This window comes from Ipomoea triloba, chromosome 13, assembly GCF_003576645.1.
Source record: "Ipomoea triloba cultivar NCNSP0323 chromosome 13, ASM357664v1".
NCBI classification, from domain to species: Eukaryota; Viridiplantae; Streptophyta; class Magnoliopsida; order Solanales; family Convolvulaceae; genus Ipomoea; species Ipomoea triloba.
Window position 1 is genome coordinate 24,626,294 of NC_044928.1, and position 12,110 is coordinate 24,638,403.

Genomic DNA, 12,110 nt, shown 5'->3' on the forward strand with positions numbered 1-12,110 from the left:
TGCAAATCTTTGATTCTATATTTCTTTTTAAGATTTCTATTTATGTTCATATTAATACTGCATTTATTTTCATGCATCCTTTAAAACTTATTTTGTTGAAGCACTTCTTTGAATGGGAAGGTTTAAAGGATGCATGAAAATGGAAGCAAGAGGACTACACAGTAATGAAGTTAGTTATGGGCAGGGGCTCCTTTGAATGGGAAGGTTTAGCTGCGATGGAAAGCTAGATTCTGCAAGACATATTTGAAAGGATGATGAGGAATGACATAGACTTAAATCATGTAGCTTATACAATGCTGAGTAAAGGACTATGCAAAATGGGTATGCATTTAGAAAGTTTTGGAACTTTTCAATGAAATGGTTGGCAGTAATGTCCTGATGCTCTATTGTATACTCATTGGGATTTTTAGTGATGTCTTTGGATAAAGCATGCATTATGCATAAGAGATACGGTGTAAGGTGTACAAAGTTGTAGCTTTGTCAAATGGGATCATGCTTTTTAACCCAGAAGATAGATATAGGTGGCCTAATTAGGAACATGAATGAGGCATAAAACGCTAAGGTTTTTGTAAAAAGAAAAACTCATTTTTATTTTTTAATTAATTATATCTCATACATTTAAAGATATCTTATGTAGTCAAAATATAGAGAAATATTTGAACTCTCTAAAGGAGTTCAATTTCTCATTTATTTTTCCTTTTAATCCCTTTGTTGTTTTGTTTTTAGTGTATGAAATGCATGTTAGAATGCTCTTCATTTCATCTCTATTACTAATTGTTGTAAGCAAATATTTTTTTATCATTTTGTTTGTATATTTGTGATTTATTGTGTTTTTAGATATTAATAAGTAATGGTAGATTTTTTTTTTTTTTTAAAAGATTACAGTACAAGAATTGGTCTCTGCAAATTAAAGAAAAGCTTTATGTGTTGCCAAACTATTGAACTGAGTCAGTAGTACGAAAAAAAAAAAAAACTATTGAATGTTATAAGAAATAATATTGGAAGTGATCATTTTATGTAATAGGGCAGTAGACATACATAAGGAATTAATATTCATAGAAGAAAAATCAATTAATTAGTCAATTCGGTTCTATAATCACTCATAAGGCATTTATGTTTTAGAATATGTATTTTTAGAAATTAAATCCCATTATATATTTTTAGATTAAAATACAACTTGCTCACTTGATTTCTCAATAAATCAATATCAATTGATAATTTTGTCTGTGATAAAATTTCATAATTTCAAAAACAGTACAATGATATTTTCGTTAAATATTCTATTGTATCATTTAATAGATATTGCAATTGACTATTAATTTTGTTACATTTAAATGTCTAATTTTTTATTATTTATTTCTCAAAGCTTTTCTATAATTTTAAGTTTTTTTATTATTAAAAACTTCAAAAAAAAAATTAATCATTACCACCTATAATTTCATAAATATATTACTAATATTTTGTCCGTGCTTCGCACGAGATCATACTAGTGTTATTATAAATGACAATAAGTATGTACTTTTTTATGAGTTAATTCCATTTTTGGTCCTAGATTTATAGATGACAATTCACTTTTAGTCTTTTTTTTTATTAGAACATCATCAATTGATCTTAGTATTATTGTGGCATGACCATTTTTAGTTCATCAACAAAATCGTTGAAATGTAGATTGAATCGCTATATTTTTTATGTTTACTTTTTCAAAAACATCCATAATTGAAGATCAAAATGTCCTTGTATTTAATGATATTTAAACTGTTTTGTTGATAACGATCATGCCACAATAATATTAGGTCCAAAAGGGGATGCTCTGATAAAAAAAATAAAACTTAAGACAACCACCTATAAATTTAGGACAAAAAATGAAATTAATTCACTTTTTTATTTAATTATTTTCAAATTTGAATTAGAATATAGTTAGAAATTTTTTTTAGTAAATTAGAAAATATAGAACTACTCAAACATAAATAAATATTACTCGTGTACATTCTAAACATGTTTGACACTATTCATATAGTCATATGGTAGTCGAAATCACTCCAAAATCTATTTAATGTAGGCACTTGCTTGTATACGCACACAGTTGAGTATCGAGCATGAGAATTTTATAAGTACCTGAACTCGTTTCAAACTCGACTATCAACTAGTCATGCCCATCTTATTACCGTTCAGGTAGTCGATATTATTTTACCCATTACATAAATTATCTATATAATCCAAATCTAAAACTCAAAAAGTAACACTAAAAAGTCTGAATATTCAAACCGACCCGGTCAAACGCGCATACATGATCGCAACACCTGATATTATTGTCACTTTTTACGAACATTACTTGTATATTAAAATAAAGAAATATAACCGAGTTTCAATTTTCAAATAATCCTGGCCCGCAGGCTAGGATTCATACAACCCTAGCCCGCCCCACACGGGTCCTACGGAAGATGACAATGCGTCGCGGAGGCCATGGTGGGCGACAACGAAGGAAGACACAACTATGTCGAAAATGGGTAAAGAGACTCATAGGTAACAGAATTCTCGGATCTGGGATTCAATTCTTGGGTTGAATTATCCATCTTTGAATGAAAATGAGTTAAAATTTGATTCTTAGGTAACTAGTTTTGTTCATTAGAATAAACAGGTGAATAGAGGAAAATTGGTTCAAATTTGATTTTTAGATAACTAGCTTTGTTCATGAGAATAAAAAGGCGAGTAGAGAGAACATGTGAAATTGATGAAGGACCAAATTAGGTAAAAATTGATGAAATTACTCTTATGACCTTGAAGATGATGGGCTTTAGATAGAGGAATTGACGTATGACCAAATCAGGTAAAAATTAAATAGTTGGGAATTTTATTGGATTCAATCAATAGTCGAGGATCAATTTGTGAATTTTTGTATAGTAGAGGTACCGTTTTACGTAGTTACTCTTAAAAATATATCCTTATACTTTTTTATATTTACAAACTTTTTTCCATATTTCGTTTATACTTTTTTTTTTAAAAAAAATGTTGCTTCTCCATTTCTTATTGGACATAAAGTAGAAATAAGCTATCCAACTATTTGAAAAACATCAATTAAGCGATCAAATTTAAATAAGCCCCAAAAAGATCCACAAGCCCAAAAAAGTGTTGCAATTACCCTTTTTAGCAGGTAACTTACAAGTTACGTTTCTGCTTACCTGGATTGTCACCTAAATTTTTATTTTTAAATTTTATTCCATCGTGGATCACAAAAATAAACATTGACTTTTTAAGTAGATCTCATCTGATGTCTTCTTCTTCATCACCGGAAAAATGCTGCCTTATTGATGATATGAGGTTGTTGCTACCCAAATTTCGCTTCCACCTCACTAATGAAGAGTTGGTTCTACATTACCTAAACCCCAAAGTTCTCAACTTCCCTTTGCTAGCTTTCATCATCCTTGATATTGACAATATCTGCAAATATGATCCTTGAGATTTTCCAAGCACACTTTGTTGGTTTCTGATATTCATTTCTACTGTAAACAAAAATGTATATTTAATTTAAGTGTTTATTGTATTCATGTGGTTCAAATGGAGAGAAGTACTTCTTTAGCACAAGAGAGGTGAAGTACGACTGTAGGAACCGGTTCGGCATAACCATCGGTAAAGACAAGAAAATCGCCGTTTTTGGTGTGCTGCAATGCCTCGTTGGAATGAAGAAAACTCTTGTGTATTACAAAGGAAAGCCTTCAAATGATTCCAGAACAAATTGAATCATGCACAAGTATTGCACCTCCACTGCCCCTCATGCACAAGTATTGCACCTCCGCTGCCCCTCAGCCTTGGGCCATTGCACAGGGCCTCTAAAAATTGGGGGCCCAATTGTAAAAGAAAAGATAAAAATTTTGTTTTTAAATTGGGCATCAAAAATTAAGGGCCTAATTGTAAAAAAAATTTATAGCAGCTTGGTGGCAAATTATGCTATGGACCCTGGTCCATATTCACAATTTAAAAACTCTATGTTCATAATTTTAGAACTTTATGTTCACAATTTTAGATCTCTATATTCACAATTTTAAATCTTAATATACAAAATTACATTACTCAATAATATTCACAAATTTTTAACTCTATATTCACAATTTCTACTATACTAATAAGAGTCAAAGAGAGTTAGGCCTAAAATGGGTAGAAAAAATGGCGGTCAAATTATTTAATCAAATGGATGGTTCGGATGAATTATTTAATCAAATAGATGGTTAAGATAATTCAGATTAATATTATTAATAGAGATTACCTAAATTAACCTTACTTTTATGATTATCCGTTAAGTTTTCCGTTAAATATTCTCTTCTCCGTTAATATTCCGTTAACTTTTAACTTACCCATTAATTTCTATAAGAAAGGTCTTAGGTTCGAACCTCATCTCAATCAAATTTGACATAATTAAGTTTCTCACTCTATTTTACTCTTATTAAATTAAATAAATTAGTAGCTACAACAAAAAATGATACATATGTATTTCTTTAATTTAGAATTATGTGTCTACAATACCTTTATTTGAAAAAATTATTCATTATCAAAAAATTAAATTAAATAAGAGAAATAATGTCATTAGTTATATTGTCTTTATTTTCTCTCATTGAAAGATTCTTTACATTCAAATTTATCAATTGATATTCATTACATTGTCCATTATCTTATTTTTACAATATTTTGTAATTAAATATCAAAGTTATAGTACAAAATAATGTTATATATTTATTTACCAAGTATTTTATTAATACTATGAAAAAAAATTAAAATAATTTGAAGCTAATTATATTAACTACTTGGGGATTGGTTGACAAAGAGAGTACTCAAATAACCTAACAAATTGAAGCGGAATCACTCTATTTTACTCTTATTGAATTAAATAAATTAGTAGTTACACCAAAAAATGATACATATGTATTTCTTTAATATCATGAAAAAAAAATCGTTTGAAACCAATCATATTAACTACTTGGGGGATTTGTTGACAATGAAAGTACTGAAATAATCCATTACCCAGCAAATTGAAGCGAGAAACTACCTTTTAATATCTTTGGAATACATAATATTTTAAAATTTCAAATTTTTATTAATTTATTTAATCTTTTTTCTTAAACTAAGATTTCTTTATCCACAATAACTCATTCAACAATAATGATTGAACCAAATGAACCCCAAGCAGAACACCTAAAGGCAAGTCCATAGCTCCTATATCATAATCTCATTGCATAACGTTGTCATCTATGCTACCAACAATAACCGAATTGCAAGCGAGAAACTACCTTTAATATCTTTGGAATACATAATATTTTAAAATTTCAAATTTTTATTAATTTATTTAATCTTTTTTCTTAAACTAGAGATTTCTTTATCCACAATATATAACTCATTCAACAATAATGGTTGAACCAAATGAAGCCCAAGCAGAACACCTAAAGGAAAATCCATAGCTCCTATATCATAATCTCATTGCATGACGTTGTCATCTATGCTACCAACAATAACTGAATTGCAAATAACACACTACCAACAAAAAGGAAGAGAACAAATAGTAAAGATGAAGACAATGACAATGTTACTCAAAAGAGAATTAAGAACACTTAGAAAAATTCAAATTAAAAGTAGTATTTATTTTTTCTCCCAAAAAAAAAGTAGTATTTATTTAGACTATCATTTTTAGACCAAATAAAAAAGTAGTATTTATTTAGACTATCATTTTTAGACCAAATATAAAAGTAGTATTTATTTAGACTATCATTTTTAGACCAAATATTTAGATAGTATTTATTTAGACTATCATTTTTAGACCAAATATTTAGACTATCGATTTTTAGACTATCATTTTTAGACCAAATATTTAGACTATCGATTTTACAAGGTTGCAAACATTTATTTTAGTAATAATTATAATTAATTTTCTATATTATCATGGATTCATATACTTTGAGTTAGATATTAAAATTAAAAAATTCGATATTCAATTACTCATGTATAAACTTCTCCTATATAATCTTGCATTGATATACTTTCAAATATTTATTTAAATATAAACATTGGGCATTAACCTATTCGCGCAATGCGCGTATAAAACTAGTTGTTATATAAATTCAAAAATTGTGTTATACTATTGAATATAGAGTTATGAAATTGTGAACATAGAGTTTTGGAATCGTGAACATAGAGTTTTGAAATTGTGAACATAGAGTTATGAAATTGTGAATATATAGTTCAAAAATTGTTAACATACAGTTCAAAAATTGTGAACATAGAATTCTAAAATTGTGAATATAAAGTTCTAAAATTGTGAATATAGAGTTCTAAAATTGTGGACATTGACATGGGTCTATGGCATAACAACTACAGTTTGGTAATGAAATGTTTTGGACAACATTTTTAGAGTGAAATGCTAAAATTTAAAACACAGTTTATAATAGCATTTTGAATTCACTTTTGGAGAAAATATTAAATTTTTCCAAAATGCCCCAACATAATATTTAAATTTTTTTATCTATTCATTTTCGACACGACATAACCCAGCCTCTAGAGCCTCAAAGCTATTCTATATAGATGGGAGCTTGAGTAATTTGAGGAGCCTTGAGTCTCCTCTATATGCCTCGATATAGAGGAGTCATAACCAACTTTTTTTCTTTCTCACTGATGTAGAAAATTTGAATTAAATATGATGAGTTTATACACCACTACCATATGTCTTTTTTATTTATTTATTGATTAATAATATAATATTTCTTATGCAATACTTCCTGATGGACTAAATTTGCCACTTCGCACATAATTTAAAGGTTAAAGACGATCACACTTAAGAAAACATGTCATTTATGAGGTCATAAGAGTAATTTCATAAATTTTTACATAATTTGGTCTCCGTCAATTCCTCGTGTTCTCTATTAACCTCTGCAACTCAGCCACCGATATTGTAGGGGACCTTATATCCAAGATTACAATTTTGTTACTTAAATATTGTCGCTATGTACCTTAAAATCTTGCTTGTTCAAGCCAATATGAGCAATGGGAATATGGGATGTCCTACTGTGGGTTCTTGTACATGATTGTGGATGTTCTTTGTCTCTCAAATCGAAGATCCAAGCTGAGCCATCAACTGAAACTGAAGCAAAAAACCTAAATCCGACCCCCCCCCCCTTGGTAAAGCCCTTTATTATGGACCATCAATTGGGTTTTCACAACCCCCTTCATGATATCCCAGATGGTACAAGTGGTATTAATGCTTGAAGTATTGATACAAGATTGATACTCGGTGGTTAGACCTTGTTACGATTGAATGAGGTCAATAAGGCACAATATTTACTGGTTTCGTTATTGTTGAGCGTGGAAACAGGTTCAGTGGAAGCTTCACGAACTTCCCAAAGACGAAGGTAGTTGCTGGAGGACACTAGAATATCGATGGCCTTCATTGAAGCCATGGGATTAAGATGGAACATGAGCTTCATGGGAGGGTAAGGGTGATCGAAAGCTAGCCCCGAGTTAGTTTTAGGAATTAGAGTTTTGGGAAAGCTTGCCCAGAGAATTTCCATCTCGGATCTGGGGTTCAATTCTTGGGTTGAGTCATCCATCTTTGAAAGAAAATGAGTTAAAATTTGATTCTTAGGTAACTAGTTTTGTTCATTAGAATAAACATGTGAGTAGAGGAAAATTGGTTAAAATTTGATTTTTAGATAACTAGCTTTGTTCATGAGAATAAACAGGCAAGTAGAGATCGAGAACATGGGAAATTGACGGAGGACCAAATTAGGTAAAAATTGGTGAAATTACTCTTATGACCTTGAAGATGATGGGCTTTAGACAAAGGAATTAACGTATGACGAAATCAAGTAAAAATTAAATAGTTGAGAATTTTATTGGATTCAATCAATAGTCAATGACCAATTTGTGAATTTTGCTATACTCGAGGTACCATTTTGGGTAGTTACTCTTAAAAATATATCCTTATACTTTTTTATATTTACAAAATTTTTTCCATTTTTCGTTTATACTTTTTAAAAAATGTTAGCTTCTCCATTTCTTATTGGGACATAAAGAAGAAATAAGCTATCCAACTATTTGGTAAATTTTATTCAATCACGGATCACAAAAATAAACATTTGACTTTTTAAGAAGATCTCATCTACTGTCTTATTTTTCATCATCGAAAAAATGCTGCCTTATTGATAATCTGAGGTTGTTGCTACCCAGATTTTGCTTCCACCTCACTAATGAAGAGTTGGTTCTACATTACCTAAACCCCAAAGTTCTCAACTTCCCTTTGCTAGCTTTCGTCATCGTTGATATTGACAATATATGTAAATTAATATGATCCTTGAGATTTGCCAAGCACACTTTGTTGGTTTCTGATATTCATTTCTCCGGTAAACAAAAATGTATATTTAATTTGAGTGTTTATTATATTCATGTGGTTCAGATAGAGAGAAGTACTTCTTCAGCACAAGAGAGGTGAAGAACGACCGTGGGAACCGATTCAGCATAACCATCGGTAAAGACAAGAAAATCGTCGTTGCTGGTGCTGAAACGCCTCGTTGGAATGAAGAAAACTCTAGTGTATTACAAAAGAAAGCCTTCAAATGGTTCCAGAACTAATTGAATCATGCACAAATATTGCACCTCCGCTGCCCCTCATGCACAAGTATTGCACCTCCGTTGACAATATTTACAAATATGATCCTTTGGGATTTGCCACACACGCTTTGTTGGTTTCTGATATTCATTTATGCTATAAACAAAAATGTATATTTAATTTGAGTATTTATTATATTCATGTGGTTCAGATGGAGAGGGATACTTCTTTAGCACAAGAGATGTGAAGAACAACCATAGCCAGTGGGAACACATTAATTAGAGCCATTGGTAAAGAAAAAAAAAACGTCGTTTCTGGTGTGTTGCAACGCTTCGTTGGAATGAAGAAAACATTGGTGTGTTACAAAGGAAAGCCTTCAAATGGTTCTAGAACTAATTGGATCATGCACAAGTATTGCACCTCCGCTGCCCCTCAGTCTTGGGCATGTCTGCCTAGGGTGATTGCACAGGCCTCCGAAAATTGGGGGTCCAATTGTAAAAAAAAAAAAATTATAATTGTTTGGTAATCAAATGTTTCGAACAACATTTTGAGAGTGAAATGCTAAAATTCAATTTATAACAACATTTTGAATTAACTTTTGAAGAAAATATATATATTTTTTCCAAAATGCCCCAAAATAATATTTAAAATTTTTAACTATTTAGTTTCGACATGACACCACCAACTAACCAAGCCCCTAGAAAAGTAAGTTTATGGAGCCTCAAAGCTTTCTATATGGACGAGCTTGAGTATCATATTTTCTTTTTGATCCAATGTTCCCACATGTGATGAGAGAGCAAACTTTAGGAGCCTTGAGTTTCCTCTATATGTCGATATATAGACGAGTCACAACCAACTCTTCTTCTTTACCACTATGTATAAAACTTGAATTATAAATATGATTAATTCATACACAGCTACCATATGCCTTTTTATTTATTTATATATTTATTATTATTATTATTATTATTATTATTATTATTATTATGTCCTAATAGGTTTTTGTCATTTACCTATTCACCTTAACACTAAATTAATTTTATTAAACATTTCTATACAAATGGTTAAGGCAATTTGTTGATAAAAATCGTTAAGATTATTCGCTGATCAAAATCACTAATACAATTCGCTAAGGGCTATTCCGATCCCAAACAAATAATTAAAGCTATTAGTATTTGAGTACTATGACAGAACCAATATAGTCATATGCAACCAAGTTACATAATCATAACCAAAAGATATGCATCATGAATTAATACCATAATGTCCCTGAGGACAAAATGTGATTGCATAGAGTTTATTGATCCGCCTATAGAGGTGATGGAGCCATTGAAGAAAGTGAAGATAGCATTTATTAAAAGAGCCAGTGAGGCGGGTGTTTAAGACTGCCTGAGTCACCCCTCCCCTGTACTTCCCAAAAAAAAAAAATTAATACCATAATGTGCAATTAGCAGCTGACTTCCTGAGTTTTTTTCCCTTGTCATAACACCATGGATTTGACAAGCCCCATATTGCAAATAAATACTTATCATTATAAAATTAAAATATGGTATTAGGCTATGCCACTGATGGAAAATTCCATAGAGATGGCATGATCCGGAGAATCAAACATAGTAAAGTTGACAGATAGAATTGGATCAATGCGATCCCTTTGGAATCATCCACCAGCACCATCTATCAAACTCATTATGTGTTGAAGAAGGGAGGAGATGAATATTAAAATTGGGTGTTATGAACATTGCATATGCATGTATGTTCCTTATTTATATACATGGAAACCACGGAATTGCGTGTATGTTTGTTTATTCTTTCTTTATTCATGTAAATGGTGTGAAGAAGAATTGAACGTTACATACACTTCATCAAATTTGTCTTTGTTTTCAAATATAGAATCTACATTTTTTTAAAATTCAATCAAATAATGCATATTAAAAGATAAATATTACGAGCTAGAACGGCAAAATGATCAGAATGATCCACCTTGTATTGTGGACTCTAGTTCAAAATGACATTCAAATTATGTATATGTCGGGGCAGATTCACAATGGGGGTGATGGGCCGGGGCAGTCGCCGCCCACCCTCACTCCACCCCATTATATATATCTATATAGTAGATGCTTTAATTGAAGTAGATAATATAATATTATACAAAGAATTTACCTAAGGTAGCTTAAATGGTAATAAGTATTCACCTCAAAATAAACTTGTTGATTGCACCTGTTAATGTCTTATGTGTGGTAAAAGTTATTTTGTAATTCAATTATGAAAAATATTTTAAAAGAAAATATACTTCTATGAAGTATCTAATCAATGTATTTCTAGAAGTTTTAATTGTGCATGATGAATCATAAATATTTTTTATCTATGCCCCTGATAGCGTAAATGTAAACGGGTCTACGATTACGCTACGAATACGTGTGTTACGTGTGGTGAAGGATGCCGCTCGGCCGGTCAATCGGTCCGATTGACGACTGAGCGGTAAGAAGCTATGTCGCTCTACGGGTGACGAACAGTAACAAGGAGAGAGCAAGAGAGACGAATGAGCAAATCACAAGTGTATTGGTGTAGTACTGATGAGTTCCCTTTCCAGTGAGGGGAATGACCCCTCTTTATACAAAGTGGATTCACTATGCACATGGTGTCTGATATGCAAGTGGAGGGCATATGGGCTGTCACTCCGCAAAATGCGCATCGGTTTGCTCGAAGTGGTTGAGTTGCTCGAGGTGATGAAAACACGGATCCCTTGTTCCCGAAAAGTTGTTGGTCGTCACATCAAGCAACTGTTGCGCTCGTGAGCCTCCAATCCACAAGGTGTGTTGCTTCCGATCATGCGGCCGACGGACCGGGTGACCGTCGACGGACCGGTTGGGTGACCGTTGACGGACAGGTTGGGTGACCGACGGACAGGTGATTTACGGACTGACTAGTACATGTGCATATTTACCCATCACAAGTCCCCCACTTCTTGAATCTGCGAGAGTCGTCAGGTTCGAGAAGTAGAATGTGCTCCAGGCGGCTAACTTGTTGCGAGCAAAGTCTCCCTGGCTTGAATGCCTTGATAATCCGTGATGAACCCCTCAAGTTTGATTTGAGCAGGAGGGGCGTGATTTACGCGGGTTGCCTCGTTAAAAACCTTAGACTAAGAAAAACCCTTTGGGAAAAAACCTAGCTAAGGGAAAAAGAGTACAACCGAAAGCATAATCACTAAAGACGGGTTTGTCCTGGTTGTTTCCGGTCGTCGAGCGATGGATCATTTAGTGGGTTTTGTTCACATCTTTTCCATGGTTTGGAGATGGGTCTTCCCTTGGTGATACCTTGGTCGTTGACGGACCAATCAAGTTTTCCACGGCTGGGGATGAGGAAGGTAGCACATACGAATCACCGAGTGGTTGACTTGACCAGGCGGATCCAGACCAAATGGGATGATTGTTACCGGTCAGCTGAGTGATTTTTATGATTTGACCACCTGCGTGTATATTTCCTCCAGTTTGATACTTTGGACTTGCCAAGAACAATGCTCCCACTA

General features: G+C 32.3%; 1 pseudogene; it reads right to left on the reverse strand.

The window, feature by feature from the left end:
* Positions 1–6,882: 6,882 nt before the first annotated feature.
* Positions 6,883–12,110, reverse strand: part of LOC116001400 — a 14,853-nt pseudogene continuing 9,625 nt past the window's right edge.